The following is a 21,324-nucleotide window of genomic DNA, read 5'->3' on the forward strand; positions in this document are numbered from 1 at the left end:
CAGGATCCTAGAAGTTCAAGGAGCCGTTTAGAAAATTGGGTCATCCTTCTAATATCACACCAGGTCGGAACAGTTCAAGATGTTACTCGTGGGTGACTAAGAAATAGGCTAAATTATGATTCATTTTAAATTTTTGTTATTAAAAAAGTCAAACATTATTAAAAAAAAAGGAGAGAGAGAGAGAGTCCTTGCATTTCTCTGATGACCCAGCATCCACAAGGGTCAGCTAAGGCCACTCTCCCTTCACCTCCGTTCCACCCATCCCTTCACTCTCTGCTCCGCTGCCTCCACCCCCAGGTTTATTTGGGGGCAAATCTCTGGTACAGCATCATCATGGTCAAAATCTTTACCTTTCAAGCAAAAATGAAGTTTCAATTCCACTAAGAAATTAAAATATTAACTTCTCATCACCTGACATCCACAGACCACCAGCTCCCTGGCTTTCGCCCTCTTCCAATTTACTTGATGAAGAACAGTTGCTTTTCTAGAGTCTTCCACTGCCTGAATTTTCATTGACTGCTTCATTTAACAGGGGCCTCTCTCTGCTCTTTATAATTCATATAATTTCATAGGTGGGCCTAGAATCCCGATCAATCCACGTTCCACCAAGAGACAGGGTAACATCTGGCACTTTCTCTTTCTGAAGCTGACAGCCGTCAATTACCATTTTCTTTATTAGATGGCTTACTGCTCAGCGTCCTATCCATCTTCCAAAATGTTTTGTGAATATACACAGGTATAGCTTCCTATTTCTACCCAAATGGCATCAAACTCCAATATTGTTCTGAAACTTCTTAACCCGATACTACTAATTTTTTTAAAAAATCACAATTCTGTAAGATATGTGCCACATATTAACAATACTGGATATAGTTTAAACTCTAATGGCTCAGAAGACAATTGTCCACTAGAGGACTTTAGGCAGATGAAGCGAAGGATAAACAGCTGATGAACGAACAGCCCAGGCTGCTCACCCGGGAAGTGAAGATACATCATGAACCGATGTGCCCCAGGACTCCAGCGATGGACATGGCATGTGGCAGAATCAAGACTTCTAGAAACTGCCTACCATCTTTCTTCTCAGACTGGAAAACAGGAAAACTCAATTCCTGTTTTCAACCAATCCACATTTTGTCTTTTTGTAAAACAATGGCCTAAAAATCCAGCATGACTCCATCTTTTCCCACCTTAACTCATTTCATCAGATTCATTCCTCCCTCCAAATAGCTTAAGTATAAGCCCCAGCCCCGATCAATAATCAAACCCGTCATTCCTGCCTCCTCCACTAATGCTAACTAGTGGTTACAAATCTGACAACCTGCTTCAATGCAGCCAGAAGACTAAGGACCCCAGAATGATCAATGTCACCATCTTGCTTCATGTCTAGGAATCCAGTGTGGGAAAAGCAGTCACTCTTCGTAGCCCATTAATAGTTTATGAAGAAAAGTCGGGAACACGAGCAATCAGAGCTAAATCAGGTAACAGCGTTTCGGGTCTGTTTTTCTTAAGTTCTCTGTCAGTGTTCTTTTATTACGACATTGAGGGCCTCTACTCTGAAGGCTCAGAACATAATCGAATAGGTAAAATATCAGGACATATTTCACCCTGTATCTATCTCAGCTACTCCAACATGTTTCATTACCAATATGTTTACAACTGAAGGGCACCTGATATAAGCATGGTGGCCAAGTGGTTTTAAAAGCAGGCTCACAGGCCCAGGGAGGCAGCAGGGCAAGAAAGGGCAGGCGCACCAGGCTGTGGGCACACAGCTCCCTGCCTCTCCCCACCCATCTGCACCCCACCCAGGACCACTGAATTACTCAAAGAGCAGGAAGAGGCCCAGCAGATCCTAGCCCCACATGGCAGGGAGCGGGGGCTAGTCCTAAAGTCAAATGAGGCAAAGATGCACAATCCCAGGAAGGAGGGCCCTAAAAATCTGGGGTTTCACCAAAAGCATGCCTACCCCCAATTAAAGACCCTTCATTCTGAATAAACTGGTGTTCAGTTAATTATTCAGGACACATCCCTTTGATCTATCACAGGGGAATGCAGGGCACAGGGGTCCAGGTCCTTGATCCACCTTCAGGTAGGCAGGTAACTTTTCTCAGGCCTCTTCCGACCTCTAAACGGAAGGACCACATCCTCCGGCTTCGGAAAGGATTAAAGAGCCTGATCATCAATAAATGCGAATTCCTTGCTCCTCCCTCTGCTTCCAGCTCTTCACGTCACCCACCTGCTTCACCTGCACCAGGTCACCGAGGGCAGGCCCAGGCCCAGGCCCACTCAGCAGACTGCTTCCCTGTCCCAGGGACAGTGCACAGACAGACAGAGGATGCCTGTATGCCCTGTGCCATTTCTGGACGAGAGGCAGTGGTGTCTCATTACTAGGTGATGTCATTGCCTTCCTGGGTCACCCCAGAACTGGACGCTGCTTCCAGGTAAACTAGTCCCTACAATTCCAGGCCTTGGAGACATGCACAGGTCCCCTTCATAGAACATCCAGGGCACCTGGCTGGACTGACGGACTTGGTGACAACTTCCCACTCCCCCATCGACTTTGCTATTATCAACGGCATCCAGGAATCCTGGAGGAGATGAGTCCTGGGGTGAGGACAGAGCTCCAGGATACTAGACCCAACTCAGTCTGAAACTACGCCCTTCAAACAAGGGATGGATTGCCTCGTCCACAGACAGCTCTTACTGATGACTTCCTATCCACCAGGCACCAGCATAAGGGTTTGAAATACATTCATTTCTTTAGCGCTTATTGAGCCCTATGGTAAAGAGATCATTGTGACCCCACTTTCACACACAAGGAAACAGAAAGCCATGAAGAGATGAAATACTGAGTCCAGAGTCACGTGGCTGGTAGGGAGTGGAGGCAGGCTCACAGCCCACCGTCTGGCTCTGGAGCCTGAGGTTCTTCCAAGCCGATGGTACAAAGGGAACAGAGAAACCAGCACGGGCCACCCATACTTAACCCCAGAGAAGAAAGACCACGGCAGCCCTCCCGATTGGATCAGGAGGCCTAGGCCCAGGCGCCCGGCAGGAACTTCACCTGTGCCAGCAGATGGCCGTCACATGTAAGAGCAGCTCTCATGTCCTGGGAGTATCCACAAGGAAACCTGGAACAGGGTCTCAAGACTTCAGCCCTTCAGGGTAGAAGGACTTAGTGCAAATCTAGGCTGTGAGACCCGCTGTCTCTGACTGCGGGTGGGTAATTTAGCCTCTCTGTGCCTGAGTTTTCTTATTTGCAAAGTGATAATGATAAACTTATTGCAAGTAATATACGCAAATGTGGGACGTGGTGTTTGGCACATGTCAAACACCCGACAGATGACAGATGGTTGTGGTATTATTATTCTTTTCACTATTATTATCAGCCTCACCATGTGAAACATCCATAGAAGGAAATCTTCCCCCATAAGTGCAGGTATAAATTATACAGAATTACTTGGAAGGATCATCCAACACATTTTCCCATTTAAATCCTGGAATAAGTAAGTCCAACTCCATGGAGGGAATCAGAGGAGGTGCCACCAGGGAGCAGCTGGATCCTGGGTGCCTCACCTTTTGAGACATGCCTTGCTGGCTCCTGTCCTTAGGATAATTCCACCCCAGCCTCCAGGAGGCCTTCCCACCATGACCCTGAGACTCCTGTCCCCAAGACTCTACAGATAACCGAAAAAGTCTTTAAAACCACTCCACCTGAGCAGGACCACAGCTGCTGAATGACAAGTCAAGGTTCCCATGGCAACCCTGGATCCTGAAGTCTGGGTAGCAGAAGACAGAGAGGCACCACTGGGCACCTTGTACAATGTCTTGAAACGGCCTATTTTTTCCCTCTAATTACAGCAAGGCCTTGTGCTTCTGGGCACCTGGCCATTTATGAGGTGTTTCCACGCAGGCGCGCTACCACGTGAGGCAACGAGGGAGCTTACTGAGCTCAGCTTTTACAAACCCAAAACCTGGCAGTAGGAGGTAAGAGTTCGCATGTAGAAAACCCAGACGGGACGCTGGTCTCTCAACTCCCAGGCAGACCTCTTCTCCAGTCCGCACTGCCTCTTGGAGGCCTGCCTGCTCCTGTCACCCCAACACGCCAGGCGTCCTCCTTCTCCCAATCTACATGCCTTCGGGCATGTGTACCCCAATCTTTGCCTTCTCACCTTCTTCACAACCGGGGTCTCTCAACCACGGAGTAGTGCACTTCTTAACTCTAGAACTGAGTTCTTTTAAGCAGATCATAAATGGCCATCCTTTAAATTCACAGAAGTGCTGGGATTAAGAGTTGCAGAGACCTACCTTAAATTCTAGCTCTGCCACTGTTTAGCTGTGTGATCTTAGGAAAGTTACTTACCCTGTCTGTGTCTTCATTTCCTCACATGTTCAATGAAGTAGCATTGCTTACTTCATAGGGTTACTGTGGGAATTTATGAGCGTTGGATTTATATAACACATAGTAAGCACTTGGAAATTTTATGCTATTATAATCATTAATATTATTTGGTGAGTCATCATCACTACCATCATCTGAGTTCACTAAAGCACTGTGATTAAGATTTAAGTGAAACTGAAGATCACGGCTCTGTTTTCCCCAGGGTCAAGCTGCAAGTAAGTGCTGCAGCCTAAGAGATTCCAATATTTCACCGCTTGCCTCTTTTTATGGTCCTCACTGTGTGCAACACACAGTAGGTGCTCAGTAATAATCAGGAACAACCGAATGTGAGGACTGTAAGGAAACCTGGTGAATCATCTGGACAGCCCCCTCATTTTACAGATCAGATATTCAGACCCAGAGGATAACTCGGCTCTGCAGGATCACCCAGCTGCAGTGACAGAGCACACGTTTCTCTAGCACTGCCCGTTATAAAGCTTTGTCACCATGAGGCAGGCTCCAGGCTGCAGAGGCCACTAGAAGCACACCTGCAGCCAGACAAACTGGGTTTATTGGCTCGTTGCAACATGGAAGACACAGTGTCATGGAGAATCACAGGTGTCTCAGAACAAGGATGTTCCATTTGGACTGTGCTCGGTCTGAGGAAGTACAGAGTTGCTCTGGATTAGGCACTGTCATAAAACAAGAATTCCAGAACCTGGTATCTCAGTGATTTTTAAATAAGAGGCAAGAGGGGCAGAGTAGAGCTACACTACAACCAGGAAAGAGACAGCAGGGATCCATGGGAGCTGAGAGAGGGGAGTGTTTGGTCACTTTTGTGGAATGCAACATTCCTATTGCCTCTGCTCAGTGTTGATTATGGAGTGGTCTTGTTGTTGCCTTGTTCTGTCACCAACACTGCTGACCCTCACGTGTCAGGGTTCTGTGAAACAGGAGACCACCTGTGAAACAGGAGACCTTCAACAGGAGACCACCAGGGCCTCGGTCCTAGAGCCAGGCCAGCCCCGTGCTGATGGCAGTCAGAGGAGGCTAGGTTCTTCTTCTTCTCAATAACCTGTCAACCATTCACAACAATCGTCTGCGTCAGGCAGTTTCAAGGGGGTCTGAGTGCAAAATAAATAGATAAACATCCCACGAGACTATATTCCAATGAGGGTAACATTTGTTTTATGTTTCTAAAAAAAATAAACATAAATGAAAAGCAAACCACAAGGAGAGCTGGAAGGTGAGAAGTGCTATCTGGAGACACAGAAAAAGTGGAACAGGGCGAGGGGAGGACCCAGGGAGGCCTCTGCCCTGGGAAATCTGAACGGTCCCGGAGGAAGAGAAGCCAAAAGAAAACCTCCCCAAGATAACTGGCACCACTGCCTCATTTCAGAAATGGGAAAACAGACTTGGAAAGGCTAAGGCACTCGTCTAAGACCACACAAAGGCAGAGCCAGAAGGAACAGCTCTGTGTCTCCACACTCCCCGACGTGAGCTGCCTTTCCTGGAATGGACAGGATTCGAGGTGGTTGTCACTCAGGGTGGAATCGGAGCAACTCCACACACAGGCACAGAGTACCAACTCCACCAGAAAGACCCTCTGCCTCGCACCTCACACGCAGGTTTGCAAAAACATTTGTGTACCCGATCGACCTACTGAGTGTGACCTACTCAGTGACCCCGGGAGGTCTGACCCTTAGCCTGACCGAACCAAGGGGACATGAGCATGAGTCGACGTCACAGTAAGAGGCAGAATTAATTCTCAAAACCAGGCTGCAAAATTTCAAAGCTCTATTGTGCAAAACACTGCATGCATGTGATGTTCATAGAAATGGGGGTATAATAAAACCCCGATAACACTGAACTCACAGAGGGTTATAAGGCTTAAATAAGTATGCCTACCTATGCCCCGGATAGCACGGACATGAAAAAATACCCGTTCCTTTCCCACACGTGCTGGGTTGGAAAGAGCACGGGCCAGGAGCAAGTCTATGTGGACGGCCACTTGGTCTGTACCCCCAGACTCTGCCGGACACAGGAAACAGCTGGCTGTCTGCTGGCTGGGCAAAGGCAAGCTCTTCCTTTTGCACATGGCTCTCAACACTCTAGGGAAGCCCAGGAACATCTCTCGGTTCACTGGTGGACGAGGAAGCGAGTGTGAAAGTGAAACTGGTCTCAGCGAGTCCCCGCTCAGTCCCTCCCGTGGGCAGTCAGCCAGTCAGATGCCAGACCAGCCTCGCCGGACCTTTTGTCCACACGCTGAGCAAGAAGGCTCAGTAGCCTCTTGGGGATTAAGAAGTCTACCAAGCCACTCTAGAAATGACCCCCAAATCCACCTAGAGAGCAAAATACAACAAAAGGCGTGTCACATTCGAGTAACTTACATGCCACAAAGTCAAAGCTGATGAACATGATTGTTAATATGCTTTTAAAAAAAGCAAGCTCTCACCCTGGGCCAGAAGACGAGTCACCAGGGAATGGTCAGGAAGCTTTGCTCAATATAAAACAAATTCTAAAGTAAAAGTGACAATTAGTTACTTAAGCAGCTGACTCAAAAAAAAAAAAAAAATTGTCCTCGGAGCCTGGGTTTCAGCTTCTGGGTGCAGAGCCACCTTGCTGCTCGGAGGCTGACCTTTCCCCACCGACTCACACCAGCCTGCCCCATCCTGAGTCTTACTTTTTAAAAAACACAAAGCAAATCCCCAGTGTGCTAATCAAGCTCCCTTGCTTCCTTGAAGGGCAACCTTCACAGAAAAGAGGCCACTTGATATATTCCAGCGAAATAAAAATAAAACATAATGGAAAAAAAAAAAAGGCTAATCATCAAGGCTAATTAGGAAGGAAAAATGGATTGCTTTTTCCCCCCTCAAGTGTCTCTGGTTTATTAGGAAAAAAAAAAAAAAAAAAAAGGCCAATTTAATAAGAACACCCTGTGTTACTGGCCTGAACAGGAACAGAAGGAATCTTGGGGGAGACAGTGTTATTTATACATATAAAAGCAAAGAAGTTAGCTTTGAAAGTCATTCATAAATTGGTGACACACTTAAATAGGCTTACGGCTGATCCTGGTAGTAGAGAACCTGGGAAGCAGGACCATGGGGCACACGGCAAAGAGAGGGTGCTTCCAGGAAGGAGGCTCAGGAGTCTTTCTGCATTGACCTTGAAGGATGGAGGAGTAGAGTACAACATTCAGAGGAACCTAAAGATTTCCTGGCTACCTCAACTGCCCTGTCCAATACGGAAGCAGGCAAAAAAAATTCAGAGGCCCAAGAGCCCACTATCCACCAGGGCTGTGACCCAATGATCAGCTGAGACCCTGTTTTCCAAATGTATGCGCCAAGCTCCATCCAAGATGCAATGAATCAGAATTTCAGGAGTGGGTTTTGGTTGTGAGCTTTTGGGAAAGGCCCTGTGAAGGTTAATTTGGGGTATCAACTTGACGGTATTGAGGGACGTCTAGATAACTGTAGGGCATGACATCTGGTGTCTCTGGGAGGAAGTTTCCGAGAAAGATCAGCATGTGGGTCAGTGAAGTGAGTGGGGGCGACTCACCCTCAGTGGGGGGGGCGCCATCCAGGCAGCGGGGAACCAGGATGGACCACGAAGAGGAAGAAAGGGGAAACTCTCTGGCTCTTCCTTTTGACAGGTGTTTCCTCCTCCTGCTGCCCTGAGTGTCAGACTCTGGTTCTTTACCTGTGGCCTCTGGGATTTGCACTTGGTGGTCTTCGGCAGCTCTTGGCTCTGAGGGCTGCACCCTCAGCAGTCCTGGGGCTGAAGCTTCTGGCTTCCTGAACTGAGCCGGCTACAGGCTCGGAGAGCTAGCAGAAGGCCACCGTGGGACCTTCTTCCGTAACCTTCTGTGGTGAACAGGTTAGGGGCAGTCTGGGTAGCCGGGAAATCACACGCCATGTAAGCCAGTCCCCTGACAAATCCTCTCATACAGATACACAAGCTATTGGTTCCATTTCTCTGCAGAACCTCTCTTTCAGCCACCAAGGCACTTCTGGCAGGCAGCACCCCCTACGAACCACGGAGTTACACCATTATCTCATTTCTCAAAGTGGGGCAGAAGAGAGGATTCCTTCCTTATTCAGTCATCCAGGGAATATTTACTGAGTGCCAACCCCGGGATACGATAATGAATAAAACCATTCCATGCCCGCACCGCACGGGTTTGCCACCGAGTCCTCCTAAGAGCTGAATCCCACACTTCCCTGCGCCCCTCCCCTGCCTTTTTTAGAGGACACTGAAGTATAAAAGGTTAAGAGGACACGAATAACACACGATGGTATCAAGACTGAGCTTGAGTGTTCTGAGAGGCACCTTCCCCTCAGCAGGGCTTACTGAGGCTCCTGGGCACCCGGCCCTGCACTGGCAGCTGGGTGAAGAGCACATAAGGAAGGCCCTCCTCCCTAAGAGAGGGGTGACTGGCAGAGGACGAGCATGCCATGCCAGATTTCCACGGAAAAGATTCCAGAATGTCCCAAGTGCAGAACCCAGCCAGAGGGAAGGTATGGCTACACCAGAACAGCACCTGGTACCACGCTCCTCTGGAAATGTCCCCCCTAGACAGTCCCTCACCCCTCCATGCCTGGGGCAGAGTCATTCCCAGCAGAACAAACTGGGTGGCAGGTCCAAGCAGTCACCTACTCTAGGGCTTCAGTGAGGTCCCAATTAAGAGGCTAAAGTGAAGCCTGGAGGTATTTCCTGTTGCACGGGGTGGGGACCGATCTGATCATCAGCAAAGAGAGCGAGACAGGGAAAGTCCCACTGGAACAGCAGACAAGATGTGCTTTGGAGTCCCTGGGAGGAAGTCGTTCTCTTATTTGGGAAGGACCAGAACGGAGCCCTGAGCCTGCAGGACAGCCCAGCCTGGCACTCCTACTGTCGGCCTGCGACAATCAGCACATTCTTCATCACCAGCTCCCACGGCTGACAGGCGAGCCTTGCAAAGGTTCCTGTGCAAATGTCATAAGACCACTCTGAAAGCGCTTCACACCTGACCTGGTACCCAAGTTCTCTACAATGCCTGATCCCACTGAATTTCTCACTCAGCGTTGGTTCTGAAAAATAGACAAGGCTCCTTTAAAACTCGTGTCAGATGACCCTGTCTGTCATTTTTTTTCCCCCTCCAACTCCATAATTTTTGTTTTGCCAAGAGCAAGCAGAAAAAGTAAAGGAATATCCTAGAGGGAGGTTCACGGGCCAGACAGACTCGGGGCCTCTGGGAGCTCACCCTGTGACCTGCTCGCTGCTGCTATTCAAAGCTGACAGGCAGAGGGAGCGGGTGCACCTCAAGGGCAGGAGAAATCCATTATGAGCTTTTGATACCCAAATGGGGAGGGAAGCCCAAAAGGCTGGAATACTAGATGTGAGCAATAAGGATCCCCTGACGGATGCAACCCCACCAGATGATGAGGCCTGCAGCGGGTTTCCCGGGGAGAGTGCTAAGGAAAGGCGGTTCCTGGAGGGAAGGACACCCGTGGTCACCAGCGCTCTACCGGATGGACGAAATACTTGTTTTAAATAGAAAGTGATGATCAACTGGTCAGACAGAGACTCGGGCACAGCACAGCAGAGGTGTCCCCTTTGACACAAACCACTTCGCTGTGCACAGAAGAAGCCATCCGTGGACCGGGCCCCCGGCCTGAGCAGAAGCAGGGTCTCCAGGGAGCTCGCAGGGCAGACCCACGCCAGCATCCCAACAGTCCTGCTGCGCTCCTGGGCTGGCCAACGCCATCTAAAACGTGGAAACCAAGACAAGAGCGTACAGAACCAACGAACTGGGAGTAGATTCAGCAGAAAGAAAAAACACTTTGGGGAAATACCGGGCAGGAAGGAAATATAAACCAAAGACCATCAGCTCACACTCTGCAGCCTCTGGTGGCACAAACTAGGTCCCTACCAGGCCCCTGGGGAAAGTGATCTCCAAGCAGGGATTCAGAAAAAGGGGGCCCAAGCCCGCTCAGGCTTACAGAGAGGCACGGTGCTATGGTTTGAATTTTCTATGGCCCCCCAGGTCCAACCTGTCATTGGCTTAGTCTCCAACCTGTGATGCTATTGGGAGATAGTATATCATTTAAGAGGTGGGTCTGAGTGAGAGGAAGTGAAGTCACTGAGCATGTGCCCTGGAAGTAGATATTTGGGATTCTGGCCTCTTGTTGTGCCTGGCTGTCATGAGTTGAACAACTCCACCCTACCACACAGCCCCACCATGTTGCTGCCTCACTACAGGCACAAAGCAAAAGGCCAGTCAACCATGGACTGGTAACTCAAACTGTGAGCCAAAATAAACCTTTCCTCCCTTTAAGATGATTATCTCAGGTATTTTGTCACAGTAATGGAAAGTTAACTAACAAACATAGATAGTCTCTGCTCTTTTTCCTCCAAGTCACTCCCTGTACACTTACGCCTCACAGATCCAGCTCAGAACCAGCTGCCAAGTCACTGAACAAACTCAGAACACAGCATCCTGGCTGCCACAGGTCAGGAAGAAAATTTCCTCAGCCAACATTTCTAGAACTTCCTCCCTGGGACCCTTTACAAAAGCATCATTCTCACATGTATCAAAATTCTTTTCAATTCCTCCAGTTAGATGTAAAAAGGACATCTTAGAAGGCCTTAGAAAACTTAGAAGTAAAAAGGAGTCAGAGTCCAGTGCAAAAGAAACTGGGGTCTAAATCCAGCCATGTGGCCTTAGTCTCCACTGATTAAAAAAAATCAACCCAATGCATTCAAAAGGCAGAAGCAATCCATCACAGATGATCCTCAAGGAAAAATACTGTTCAAGGAAGGAAATCCCATCACATGCTGCAACATGGATGAAACTTGAAGATACTGTGCTATGGGAAATACGCCAATCAGAGAAGGAAATTTGCCACAAGCTGTCACTCATATGAGATACCTTGACTAGTCATATCCAGGTGATAGTGGTTGCAGGGACTGTGGAGAAGGGACAATGTTTAATGGGTACAGAGTTCCAAATATGCAAGACCCAAAGTACAACGTGAATGTAACTTCACACTTTTAAACTGTACACTTAAAATGAATAAAAGGGTACATTTTATGTTACATGCAGACTTTTTACAACTTTTTTTTTTAAGAAAATGTTTTGAATCAACAAAATGACATGTAACATTAGGGTTTGAAAAGAAGATTTAGGTAATATAATGAAGGTGATCTCAACAGAGCACCTGCATGTAATAGGGGTTCAAATAAATGTCTGTTTCTCTCACCATCTTCATCTTCACAATAAGAAACTGGCCCAGAGAAGTGAAGGGTCTAGAGGAGCGATCCTAACAGTCAGGAACTCTGGAGATATGACATCCCGACCCAACACGGGTCTCTCTACCAGACAGCAAGAGCAGGCTGAGGAAAGCCACCCGGCCTCTCTGATACTCAGCGTCCTGTGATGCAGGTGGCAGAATCCTACAGGACTCAGAGGGGATGGTTCTCAGGATGAATATGGGTCAAGGGTGCAGGAGAATACCTGGTACACACTCGCCTGAACTCAGTGGCATCACCAGGGCAAAATGGAGACAAAACCAACACATCCAGATCGCCAGACCACTGCCCTGACCCTCCTTGGCCAGTCCACCACCCTAGATGCCCCCACCAGCTGGAAGGGTGCATCCACCTGCAAGGGGCCCAGAGGGGGGGCCCTGCCAGCCCGAGGCCTCTCTGCAGGCCAGTGCCCACCCCTGCACACTCGCATGCCCTCTGCAAGGACCCTGGGGTGCGAGACCCGTACTTCTGGATGCTCCCTCTGAGAGCCTTCATCCCAGAAGCTCAGGGTGAGGCTGCAAGGAGTCTGAGACACGGAAGGAAGCACCACCGTCTCGGATACCTTTCCTCTCTCCCCTTCTCTTCCACGTTTCTATTCCCATATGCACAGAGCGAGAAAGGTCAGTAAGCACAGTCCCATCTTGGTATTCTCAGCCAAGCTGCACATTAAAGGGACTCTGAGGTCTGCACAGAGAGAACTGCCAACTCATTTCTCCCTCCGTTAACCTGGAAGCAGCCACCACCCGGGCTCAGGGTGCCAATCTCTGCCATCACTCACTCTGCAAAGGAAACCCAGCCCTGCCCCTCGGCTGGCCGCCCCCCCACGCCCACTGCACACCCACCCGCACACCCTGAGCCTACCTTTAACTGCAACAGACAAGAAATCAGGATCAGCAAACGGCAGCAAATTGTCACAGAACAAGCAAGAACTGGACCTGGATCCCAGCTGAGGAACCTCAGGTAAGCAACTCGCCTCATCATGCCTCAGGAGCCTCACCTGCAGAATGGACTCACACCCCGGCCTCCGGGTGCTGCTGTGAGCAACAGTGACCAGTAGGCCCTGCCACTCCCAGTCCCATCCCTGCACCTTGCTCCAGTCCCCTGGCTCTGGGACTAGATGTAGCTGAAGTTGGGCACCCCCTGCCCACCGCCTGTCAGTCGGAGTGCAATGCCCGGTCCTGCCTGATTGGAAAGGGGAGGGAAGGGCGACACGCCTCAGTACCCAGGAGAAGAGACGTGGGTGAGGAGGGGTGTTGCTCACACAGGCACAGCCTCTGTCCCCAGCAGCGGGTGGGAGAGAGGAGCCACAGAGCCCAAGTAGAGGGCGCCACGGGGGAGACTGGAGGACGGGCCACGGGGCAGAGGAAGACGCCCCCCGCCTGCCTGGAGCCTGCGATGGAGGGTGCCAGTCACCAGGGAAGGCTGCTCCGGGGAGGTGGCCCTGAACTGCCTGGGGAGCACCAGGGAGCACCTTCCCAGGGAAGGGTGTTTGCAGCAGTCATGGCAGCTGCCCCAGGTGGCCCCGGCCTCCAAGGACACAGAACCCTGCGCCGTCTTCCCTTGCCCGTTCTGAGACCTGGGCTCCTCAACTGGATCATGGGTCTTCCTGATGCAGTGGCTGCCAGAGCAGGGACATCAGGACCACGTGACGCAAGGCTGAGTGCCAGCTGGACACCCGGACCCAGAGAGGCAGTGAGGGGACAGAGGCCAGACAGGTCTGGGTTCAGACCCCAGCTCTGTCGTGAGTCTTCAGGGGCCACCATGACAAGGCTCCTGGGCTCCAAGTTGCAAAATACAAGCTCTTCTTGGGACAGCTGTGTTTTTATTAAAATAGCAACTCTATTAACAAAGAGGGGCAGCCTACGGCCAATACTGCCAAAAGTAAAAAATAATCCAAACGAGGTTGATGATTAAAGTTCCTCTTATAGCAAATACCCACCCCACGCCCCACACAGGGAGGGCTTACCATGTGCCAGCCTCCCCAGAATAGCCTCCTTTAAACCTCACTACTCCTAAAAGATATTATTACTGTCCTGTTTTATAGATGAGAAAACCGAGGCACAAGTCTATTAAGGTGCCCAAGACTATGGAACTGTGTTCCAGAAGGTGACTCCCTCCACGTTGAGGCAGGCAGGAAACTCACCGTGGCACCGAGGCCAAGGGGAACCCAGGATCCCAAACCTTAGGATCCAAGTCCTGGCTCTGCCGCTCCACAGCTGCTTGATCGTGGGCATGTCATTCTGTCAGCCTCACTTCTTCACTTAAGAATTTAGCCTCACTGGGTCACTGAGACGGTTAAAATAAGATGAGGAAGCACCTGTCACCGAGAAAGCCCTCAGTCACGCTGGTGTCTTTCCTCCCTGCCCTCTCCCACCTGCCCGCTGTGCCCTGCCTCCAGGGGAGGTGGAGGACCGCACACCTGGTAATGCCCAGTGCATCCCCATTTCTAGAAAACCTCTGAGCTCTCCTGAACTTCATTAGGAATAAGAGGGTGGTAGGAAGACTTTTATTTTTGAAAGATTGGAAGTCATCATTCCTGAACTTGAAGACACCAAAAGCAACCTGGGTGTTTAGGTAGCCAAATGCACTGAGTAGCACGCTTGTTTAGAGAGCAGTTTTGCTTGAAGACAAAGTGAATACGTGCGATCTCACATCTGTCAATCCCGTCATGCCAAGCCTCCCATGTTTTCAGGCAAATGGGAATCCAGCCTTCTGGGGATGCCACTCCCCGTTTTTCTTCCATTGCCTGGTGATGGCCCGTGATGGAATCTGCTCAGGACATTGCTGAGAGAGGTAGAGGAGGAAGACAGGTGGTAGAGAAGGTCAAGAAGACCCTTCAGATCACCAACGTCTGTTAAGGTCCTTGCAAGTGGCAGGGGCTCCCATTTACATTGATAATCCTGGAGTCCCCACCAGTGCCCACAATTAGCCCAGGGAGGACATGGGTCCCCTAGTCTCAGGAGGGTTACAATAAAGAACTTGCGCAATACAACTAAATACTCCAAGCACAACCCATGTGATAAAAACAGATTAAAAAGTACCTATGTGATAAAAACAAGAGGGGAAGTGGGAAAACCAGCTCTGCTGGGGAAAGCTACATGGGTGAGGGGCAGTCAGCCTTGTATTGAGTCTCCAAGTCTTCCCTTGCCCGCTCTGTCTACCCTGCTCTCCTCAGGACCAGACAGACAGACTCAAAGCTGGATGGATGGATGGATGGATGGATGGATGGATGGATGGATAGAAGGAAGGAAGGATGGCTGGCTGGCTGGATGGATGGATGGATAGATAGAAGGAAGGAAGGATGGCTGGCTGGATGGATGGGTGGTCGATGGATGGATGGGTGGATGGATGGGTGGATAGGTAGATGGGTAGATGGGTGGATGGGTAGATGGGTGGATGGGTAGATGGATGGGTGGGTGGGTGGATGGATGCATGGATGGGTGGATGGATGAATGGATGGGTGGATGGATGAATGGATGGGTGGGTGGATGGATGAATGGATGGACAGATGGACAGATGGATAGATGCATGGATGGTGGATGGATGAATGTCTGGACAGATGGAAAACTGGATGGATGAACAGACAGGGCTCCCTTTGGAAGCTGCATGACTGCCTTGAATCGGCAGTGGGAGGAATGTGGATTAACTAGTCACCCAGAGACCTCAGAACAAGGCTTTCTCCAGCAGCCTGTGGTCCTGTCTCCCTGTCCCTTTCCTCAGAACACAAAGCATCCCTCACCTGTAGCCCCCAGGCAGCACAGTCTGACCATTTGTACAGCACTCCCAACGAGTCCTCATCCTTCGGTACTAGCTCTCTAGCTCTCTCCCGGACACCATTAGCCCCGTTCTGCTCCTAGCCCAGGTTCCTGGCCCCACTCCTAGGCTGGGTTACAGTTTCTGAATGAGCTGTGGCACACAGGTGTCACTCAGCACACAGCGAGTGTCAGGATGAAACACGCGGACCTCCACCAAGAACCTCCACTGTGGACAGAGCTGAGACCTCTGCTTCACATCCATGCTGGACAGCCCTCCGTACGCCGTCCCTTCCCATCACCCAAAGTGTGACAGGAGACCCTCTCTCTGAGCCAACCTCAGGAAGGAAGGCACAGCCAGGAAGGGAAACGTCACCAGACCCACGTCTCGCAACCGTTGGTGCTCGGTCAGCAAGACGGCGGATCATTTCCGTTTGGCCTTCCCACCCTGACCTGGACATAGTCTCACCACTGCACAAAGTGGGTTTGTCTCATTTGCTTTGTGGTGTGACGGAACATCCTGGTAAGGAATATTGGCATTTTTTTTTTTCAAAGTGACGCTGACGCAGCTTCATCTCCCGTAGATAAACGCTCTTCCGCCCACCCGAGCCACCTGACAGGACAGCGAGATGGCGAGCCTGCGAGTGGGTTGACCCCTTTATCGGGATGTGCGGTGGGCAGCGCTGTCTCTGGGGACAAGTATAGAGAACAACGGGCTCTTATTTTTCATGGCAAAGCCCACTGCTGTACTCACGGAAAACAGAGAGATCAGGAGTCGTTTCAAGCCCTGGGGCAGGCGTGTTCTCTGGGGAGCATCTGGCTACACCAGCTTCTTGCTGTAAAACCTTCAAAGTAGAGAAGCTGCCCGACCCCTGTAAATCCACCTGGTTGAGAGGCCCGACCAAAATCATTCACCATGGAAAGCATCTGGAGACTGCTCAGCGTGTAGTAGGCACTCAAAGGAGGAGAGCTGCCAGTATATCAGACATGGACTAGCAGAGAGCTGTGGCTGAATGGAGGACCAGCCACATGTGGCTATTTAAATTAATGAAAATAACTGAAAGGAAAACGACAGTCACTCAGGGGCACTAGCTTGGGTGTAAGTCTTTAGCCATCGACCGCTAGCGGTTCCTGTACTGGGCAGTGGAAACAGCAAGGCCCTCACACCGCACGTTCTACTGATGGCACTGGTGTGGAGGTATAGAAAGGGCTTGAACTATTATGTCTGTGTGACCTTAGGCAAGTTTCTTAACCTCTCTGTTATCATTCAGTCATGATGAGAATTACCTGCTAGGCAAGTGCTTATGATGACGCTTACCAGACAGTACCAGTCAACACCTCAGCGGTCCCCTATGGTGGGGACGAATACACGGAGAGGAGCAGGAAGGGTTGGGGGAGAACCAGACTCTCATGGAAAGCCCCTCCCACAGAGTTGGACACATAGCAGACAGTCTCTGTTGAACCAAATGTCCACAGAGTACCTACTATGCGCTAGGCACTCTTCCAGGCACCAGAGGCTCATAGATGAAGAAGGAAAGTTTTGCCTTCGCGGAGTTCAGGCTCGTCTCGATCAAGGTGCTCCTACTGTGGTGCAAACGGGAACGCCAACATGCCCACCTTCCCACCAGTACACAGCCCCGGCCGTGAACAGGAGCGTCCCTCCCGAGCCGCCCACAGGGGAGGTGCCAGGAAAGGGCACTGGTGCCTGGAGGGCGGGAGGGGGAGAGCAGGGGGTGGGAATGGCCTGAGGAGGCCCCCGCGGGGAGCCGGGGTCTGGGTGGATCCAGTGCTAAGCACCCTCTGATGAATGCATGTGGCTAATCTGGGAGCTGTTGCCAGGCGACACTAATAAATGATCATGAAGCAGTCTGCAAACAGTGTTAGTATAAAAGCTTAATCATCTCGAACAGGAATCTTAAAACCCAGATGACCGGGACAGAGGCGGCCTTGGCACACGTGCCCTCTGGCTTCTATTCTGGGCTCTGCTGACTCGCCCTGTCAGCTGGGGGCTGCTCCCTCAGCTGAGGGACCAAACTGCCTTTCACCAGCCCCGGACAAACTAAGCCACCCAAAAAGGAGGTGTCCCACTGCCCAGAAAGCTCCCGCCCAGCCCTCGGCTGGCCTGTGGCTTGAGCAGCTGCCAGCTGGTGCTGGTTCTCTCATACACCAGGCGGAGCTTTGCCAGGGTGGGCACGTGACACCACACCCCTGCATGTGCTTCCATTTCCAAATCTGAACGCTCCCTTCAGTGGGTCTGTAGCTACCCGGCACAGCTAAATTAGGATGCGGCCACAGTGGACCAGTGCATCTACTTCTTCCCAGTGGGGTGGGCCTCCACAAGTCACTTCAAGTCCCCCAGCCTCCATTTCCCCTTTTGTTTATGAAGGAAAATTTAACTTTGCTTCACCACATTGGTAGTGGGATTAAATGAGATAAAGTGTTCCTATTAGTCTCTATTGTGGCACTATAACAAAACACCTGAGGCTAGGTACTTCATAGAGAAAAGAAGTTTATTCAGCTTAGTTCTAGTGACCCAAGAGCATGGCATTAACATCTGCTGGCTCCATGGTGGACAGCACCATGGCAGAAGCATTCATTAGAGGGAGAGATCACATGCAAGACAGAAAACCAGAGGGATTCAAGGGCCAGGCTTGCTGTTTCTATAACAACCCACTCTTACGAGGTTCACCTTACTCCACAAGGCCAGCATCGATTCTTTCAAAGGATCAAGGCCCCATGGACCTAGACCCCTTCCACTGGGGCCACCTCTTAGAGATCCTACCACCCTCCCATTACCACGTGAGGACCAAACTTCTAACATGAACACTTGGGGACAGGCCCATGTCACATCTAAGCCATGGTAGTGCCCAAGAATTTGGCAGGAGCTCGCTCCCGTGCTATGCATGCCAAGGTGGGGAGAGGCGGGTCAAGTCTGAGCACAGGCACCAGCTACCAGAAATCTAATCTATCTGGGCCTTGCCTGGCTCCCAGGGGTCCAAGGAGGGCCCGGGTCACTCAGTGCCACCCACTGCACTCTCCTGCACGTCACCTCCCCAGTTTACCCACAACCACGTTGCTCTTCACCTGCCCAAGGGAAGATGAAGCATATGGAAATTCTCTGCAATAATTCACACCAGCGGCCCCTGCCCTGGGCACAAGCCCTGGTTCCAACCATGACTGAACAGGAACACTTGAGACATGACGGGTTACACAGGGTGCAGAAGTACATGCCAAGGCAGGCAACCGAGCGTCAACGGAGGGGCGTCAGTCCTGAATATCCCACTTCAAAACACACGAGGCCCCGTCCACGTTCTCCCTGGGCTGACACTCTGCAAGGATTCCAGCTGGGCGGGCCAGGTGGAAGGACAGGACAGAAGTGATCTCCACGGTCTCTTCCCTCATCCCACTGCACCCAGCACCCACACCCGAGCTCCGCTGCCCGGGGCCTCCTCAGCATGTCCTTAACAGAGCCGCAGGCCGTCGCCTCCCCCAGTGAACACTGCCCACCCAGAGGGTTTCTGCAGACTCCATTCTAGACTCTTCTCTCACGTCCCTTTCTCGTGGCTGCGCAGCCCCTGGTTTAATCAACCAGAAATCACCAGTCATGTCAAATTCCACTCACTGCGCGTGTCCTGCGTGTCCCCTGCACAGCAGGCTCGGCATACAGATATGACAGTGACCCTGGCTGACTTTGAGAGGCTCAAAAATAAATGGCAGGACTTCAAGGCAGAGGAGTCAAGCACGGAACTAAATAGGCTAACGCAGGACTTCAACGGGAACATCAGAGAGGCGGAGAACGCAGGGCTCCAGAGGGGGAGCCGGGCTGGAGAATGAGCGGGATCAGCCAGGGAGTGGAGGGGAGGGACGGGAGCTCCCTCCATTCAAAACGCAGCCCTGACCCAGGCTGCCCTCCAGGCAGAGTGACCCCTTCGGAAAAGCCACTTAAGATTTCGGCGGCACCCACCCCATGTGCCCATCGGCTGGCTACCCCTGCTTGACGTGACCCTTCAGCCTGCTCACCTCCCCCACTCCCTGAGCCCTGACCCAGAACAGCACTCTCCGAGTTGGCATTAAGTGTGGCAAGACTAAAATTAGGACTGTTTCCATAGATATCTAGACTTCTCGGTCGCAAATCTGTTTGGCTCCCAACAGGAAAAACACACACACACACTCGCATTTTTCCATTCTTACTGCGGAGTAACCCACAGGTCTGGAAAAGCCAAGCCAGCTCGTGTCTGCAGACGCCTCTGAGCCTTCCTGGTCCCTTGGGAAGGGAAAGAGGAGCCCCCTCCCATCTATGTAGGTAACTACAGTGGCCATCTGCCCTCACTGAGCCACAAAGCACCAGGCAGGACAGGAAAGGAGGGACGGCAACCCTGGGAGGCACTGTGTGTCCAGCGCCCTTGCTGCACCCTGGGAAGGTGTCCCTTAGGGATGTGTCCTCCTGCCTCCCCACTGCACAAGAGGCAACCCAGATCGGCAAGACTGAGCAATCCACTGGCCCATCAAAGTTAACGGGTGGGAAACTGAGCTTCAGAGATGTTCAGAGGACCATCCAGGGACCCCCAGCCAAGGGCAGGCTAGGGAGGGTGGGTTACCATGGCAACAGGCACCGCTCCTGCCAGCTGGCACTCTTCTGCTCCAGGTCCTATGCTCAAAGCTTCAGCAGATCCGCTCATTCCATCCAGGTTATGGGCTGAAACGCTGAGGTCCGACCTCCCCATAGGTGAGCATGTGACCTTACCTGGGACGGCATCACCGCAGATGTGACTGAGCTGAGGTCACCCTGGAATCAGGTGGCCCTCAACCCAGCATAACGAGAGTCCCCACAGGAAGAAGCCATGGGGAGAGACACCCACGGGAAGGACACTCGAGAAGCCAAAGGTCAAGGTGACACTTCCACAGGCCAAGGATCCCAGTGACGAAGAGGCCAGGGAGGCTCCCCTCCAGGGCCCAGAGCAGCAGGCAGGCCAGCATCTTGGATTTCAGACTTCTGGCCTCTAGAACCACAAGACAATAAAGGCCTGCCCATTTGTGACCCTCTCACAGGAGCCCCAGGAAACCAGCAGACCTGGGCACAGGTGGGAGCTCGCAGGACCACCCTGAAGCCTCGTCAGCAATACACACACAGAACTCCACTGGTCCCCACAGCCACCGCCTGGTGCGAGCCCATTTTAAAGAGAGAAAACCGAGGCCCAGGGAAGTTAAGAAAATGACCCAAACTCATACAGCTTGTATGTGGTGGAATCCAGATTGAAACCCAAACCCAGAATCTGCGCTCTTGCCTGCTATAATACCAAGTCATTTGAATGAACATTTAATGAGCACCTATAGTATGCCAATGCTGTCAGGAAACAGGAGTGCAAGCAAGTTTCTCCTTCTAAGGCTGAACACTACCATCTCCTCCTTCCCCCCTCTCTTCTGCTTTTCTTTCTCTCTGCAACTTTTTCCTGAAATACTGGAATTTTTTCCTCTGCATGAACCATACCGTTGACAACATCAAATCTTCGTGGCTACTAATTGCTAATGAAGGAAATGTGGTGAGTTGATGACCTTTAGGAAAAAAAAAAAATTCAGGTCAGAGCCTGAAAGAACGGAAGTTAACAACGGTTACTAATGTTAATGTGTTAATTTAGCTCCACGATCCAGGCTCCTGGAAATCAGGTCTATTTCTAATTCAACAAATGAAAAACGCACAGGCACAGGCAAGTGCTGGGGTGGGGACGTTCCAGAGGCCTGAGGAAGTGGGATCAGAAGGGAAGGCATCCCATCACCTATCAGCCGGCTGCTCGCCCACCCACAGGGGAAGCCACTCCAGGCTCAGCAAGCGGGTCTGACCCTCAAGGGGCCCCACAGCTCTGCAGAACCCAGCCTTTGACTGGACCCTGCCTCTGTCTCCATCAGTGA

The 21,324-nt window shown here is 51.2% G+C and overlaps 1 protein-coding gene across 5 annotated transcripts in view; it reads right to left on the bottom strand.

The window, feature by feature from the left end:
* Large1 (LARGE xylosyl- and glucuronyltransferase 1) overlaps positions 1 to 21,324 on the bottom strand; it is a 494,157-nt gene that overhangs the window by 432,177 nt on the left and 40,656 nt on the right. The gene's annotated exons all lie outside the window — the stretch shown is intronic.

This window comes from Sciurus carolinensis, chromosome 4, assembly GCF_902686445.1.
Source record: "Sciurus carolinensis chromosome 4, mSciCar1.2, whole genome shotgun sequence".
NCBI classification, from domain to species: domain Eukaryota; kingdom Metazoa; phylum Chordata; class Mammalia; order Rodentia; family Sciuridae; genus Sciurus; species Sciurus carolinensis.